We start from the raw sequence: 4,198 nt of genomic DNA, 5'->3' as shown, positions 1-4,198 counted from the left end.
TTCCCTTTTATCAGAGAAGAAAGTTTGCTAGATGGAACAATGATAGATGGCCAAAATCTACAGAGAATTATATTAGCAAGAGTTTCAAGCTCTGGTCTCAGTCCCCAGGAGGAGCAGAGAGGGCACAGCTGCTCTGACAAGTGCAAAACACAAAGCACAAAATTTTCTCCTCAGAGTTTTGCAAAGTGAACTCTGAGATGCAGAATCACTTGAAAATACTGGCCACATTTGCCAGGTGTAAAGAAAACCTGAGCTGAAAAATTGTGCTGTGGAGAAATTAAGGAAACCAAACGAAACATAACCAACTCCGTATCCATCAGACAAGAATCAATGAATCTGCAACAACAAGGCAATGCTCCAAAGGAAATCGTCCTCTCCCTCATGTGAGGAGGAGCAGTTCTGCTCCAGAGGACTTTTTTTTAGGTGATTCCCAATATGCTGAAACATCCTTTTTCTCCTTATCCTTACCCAGACCAGCCCCTATCTTTTTTGCTTTCTCAAAGACGTTTTTTTCCCCTGTGTGAAAAGTTCTCTATGTTCGCTGAATGCGCAGGTGCTGAGACTGGATATTGTTTAAAAACTGGAGATAAATCTGTGTGAATCTTCAGTCTATGAACTATAATATTTTCAGTACCAGTTTTCCTTTCCTCACTCTTTGGGCTGGGTGTCAGTGCTGTCTTAGTTTGCAAGGCAAGGTGTAACCAGCAGTATGTATTCTATCACCAGCTGTTAAAACCAGGTGGGGCAGTGTTCTTTATCTCTTCCACCACCCACCCTCCCTCCAGGGTATATCTGCTGTTCACGGGCCATCGAGGCTCACTGCATGGCTGAAACAATTACAACATCCTATTGGGAGAGGCTCCACCCAGGGGGAGGAGCCAAGCATTCCTACCTGGATAAAACCTGAGAGTCAGAACACCAGGACAGCCTGTTTGCAGTGGATTCCCAGAGGAAGACTAGACCCCTCTTACCACCACTGGACCCTCAGAGGAAAACTTCACCCTGCTACAGGATCATTGCTTCAACAGAACCACATCTGTCACTCCAGGAGGACTTGATTGGACTGCTCCCAACACCCTGACCAACAACAGAGTGTCAGGTTGTGTTCTGACTCTGTCAGGGTTTTCTTTTTGTTTGTTTGCTTTTTCTGTATTACTACATTTATATTTTAGTTTTCCTAGTAAAGAACTGTTATTCCTATTCCCATATCTTTGCCTGAAAGCCCCTTAATTTCAAAATTATAATAATTCAGAGGGAGATGGTTTACAGTCTCCATTCCAAGGGAGGCTCTGGCTTTCCCTGGCAGACACCTGTCTTTCCAAACCAGGACACATGTTAAGCTAGGTAGTGGAAAGTTTTAGAGTTTTAAGTTTAGCTCTAGAAGTAGTTATAAAGGTAGTAAGAAGTTTTAAGGTGCAGTAATGTAGGTTTGTGTGGCGTTATACAATTGGTTAAGAAGATCCGCATTGCAGCAATATGTGTAAAACAAAATAATTAACAACCGGTTTAAAGACACCAACAAACTTTGTGGCAGTAGTTTATTGTCTAGTAAATCTTTAAAAGGCATTGTAACTAGAGATCTTGTGACCTCTGACTTCTGATGTGAAGACATTTTCACCCTCTCATGCGACTGGAAGAAGATAAGAACAATAAATCATCCTTTTAACACATCTCTTCAGTGGTCCCGAATAACCTGACACCAATGAGTTGGGAAGTGCCCATTTCATTTAAATCCTACTAAGCAATGTGTCTTTTGTGTCACAGCAACCTCTTCCCAATAGATTTAGGCTTGCATTATCTTTTTGAACATGCATTTGTATGTACGTTTGACTCCTGCTCCAGGACTAGGACTGCCAAACCCATACCGAGAGAAATGTCTCATTAAAATCCATCTCTGATCACTTTCTCCAGCAAAAGGAACCAGCAGTGCACATCAGTCTGGAGAATAATTTAAACATCACTCAAGCTCCAAGGAAAGGTAATAATTTTTAATTGTTATTCACACTGATTTTTTGGGCAGCGCTCTGGCAACTCTTTATTTTCCCACACAATAATTCAAAATGTCTGAGCATTTTTTCTTGCTTTTCCCTAGCCTACAATTCAAGCCAGGAATGTTATATCCCAAAAAAAAAAAAAAAAAAAAAAAAAAAAAAAAAAAAAGAGTTATGTTAGGATACATTACTGTGCTGTCACTGCAGCTTACCAAGAACATACACCTGTACCTGTCTGTGCACAGAAATAACCACCCTCACACAGGCACTGGGAATTCTGAACAGATGGATAAAGCTGGGAATGAAAAAAAGGCTGAGAAAGAAAGAAGGGGAACAAAATATCTATTTTACCAAGGAATATGATTTTTTTTTTTCTTTTCAGAAGAAGAAAACCCCAAGTTCTCTGGAAAATTTGTGTCTCTGGACTGAATTCAAAACAACACAGCCGCGCTTAACAAAAACACAGCCATTGAAACTGGCAGAACAGCTGGGAAATCAGGCTTTTCAAAGAACACATGTGGCTCACTGGACAAAAACAGCTACCACAGGGTGCTAAAATAGTGGAGAAAAAGAATACCTGCAGTTAAAGGAGCTTCCTTAGTCCTGGGCTCAGCACTAGAGCTGAGGGCAAACACAGGATGGAAAGCTGCTCTCCAGCCTGTGTGAGCTGCTGGGCAGAGCCTGCTGAAACAGGGATTCAGATGGAAATCCAGGCTATGACTTCAAAGAGTGCCTGTAAATATTAACGTTTGCTTTTTCAAGTTCTGGAGCTTAAATAAATAGCCAGAAGTAAAATAAAGTTTGTGTACATTTTGGAGTGTTTTGGAAAGAGCTCCAAAGATGAAAACAAGCATCCTGTCAGTCTGACCCTTGCAGAGCATCAAACAGAAAGGTTGAATGTTCTCAGAACTGAAGTAAATGCAGTGCTTTCAGCCAAAGTAAAAACAATATCTATTCATTGTATATAATTATTTGGCCAACCTTTTTTGGAGTAAGGTTTTTGTCATTTGTTTGCATTCAGTTAACTTGGGGCATTTTAAAAATTTACAAATGCATATAGAGAAGAAAAAATTAGTTCCCATTGGGAAAGAGGTCCTGCAGGATGCCACTGTAGATAAATTCTGAATTCTGTGTTTTCTAAAGAGACTAAGCTCTGGCTTTTTCAGAATCACAGATTTCCACAGAATCACAGAATCCCGGGATGGTTTGCATTGGGAGGGACATTAAAGCCCATCCACTGCCACCCCCTGCCATGGGCAGAGACACCTTCCATTATCTCAGGTTGCTCCAAGCCCCATCCAACCTGGCCGTGGACACTGGCAGGGAGCCAGGGGCAGCCACAATGGCATTCCTAAAAGAAGTGTCTCCATTATTTGGCTCTGCAGTCTGTCCATGTGAAACTCATGATGCCCTTCTGGCTGTAGATGAAAACATGCACCCAGTCTGGAGGTGATTGTAAAAACCATCCCCTCCTGCCACTGCTTCAGCAGAGTCCTTATCTCAGTCTTGGAAATCCTCTCACAAGGCCATTGTCTGGGTTCAATTCTTTCACTCTTCCTTACCAGGGCTATTTTTGCATTCCTGCATAGGTTCTCTAATCTGAGCCTGCCTTTTGAGCCGAAGTTTCATCTTATTGCTTCTCCAGGAGTGTTCTGGTAGTGCTGAGCAGATAAATGATGGCCACAGATAGCTACTTACCCGGACTATGTCAGCAAACCTCTGACTGCAAATGCAAAGCGCTGCAGGCAAATTTGGATTGAATTCAGGACGACTAGACACAGTTTTCATACAGTTATGCATTATTTTATAGCTGCTCTCTATCTGGACTTATTTCTGGTTAATGCCTATGGAGAATGAGATCATGAAGCCAGTCCTCGTATAAACAAACCTCCTGTGCTCAAGAACAAACAGGAATTAAATAGGGGGATTTTGTCTTTTTTTTTAAAGGATCACTGCAATGTGTATTATAAGCATATATAGCACAGCCAATGTGATACTCAGGAGAAAAAGCAAAGGGATTTGCCTCCACTTCCAACAAATAAGGACAATTCTATCTTTGTTTTCTGCACAGACCAAAAGGAAAGAGAGAAAGTGGTCAGCGTTTTCTGGGCTGTTAGCTCTATACTGCCATACTGCCCAGTCCTCAGACCATGGAATTATTTACACTTTAAACATTTCATGGCTTCGGCTGCTTCCAAAGGAAGATT

The 4,198-nt window shown here is 41.6% G+C and overlaps 1 long non-coding RNA gene across 1 annotated transcript; it reads left to right on the top strand.

The window, feature by feature from the left end:
- Positions 1-943: 943 nt before the first annotated feature.
- LOC136293716 (uncharacterized) lies at positions 944-2,654 on the top strand. The gene is made up of 3 exons (XR_010722238.1): positions 944-1,099; positions 1,912-1,978; positions 2,374-2,654. It is a non-coding gene; the product is annotated as an uncharacterized lncRNA (long non-coding RNA).
- The last annotated feature ends 1,544 nt before the right edge of the window (positions 2,655-4,198 follow it).

This window comes from Chamaea fasciata, unplaced genomic scaffold, assembly GCF_029207755.1.
Source record: "Chamaea fasciata isolate MVZ Bird 193981 ecotype frontalis unplaced genomic scaffold, bChaFas1.0.hap1 SCAF_9, whole genome shotgun sequence".
NCBI classification, from domain to species: Eukaryota; Metazoa; Chordata; class Aves; order Passeriformes; family Sylviidae; genus Chamaea; species Chamaea fasciata.
Note: the sequence above shows the minus strand (reverse complement) of the source record. Positions and strands in the feature narration are given on the sequence as shown.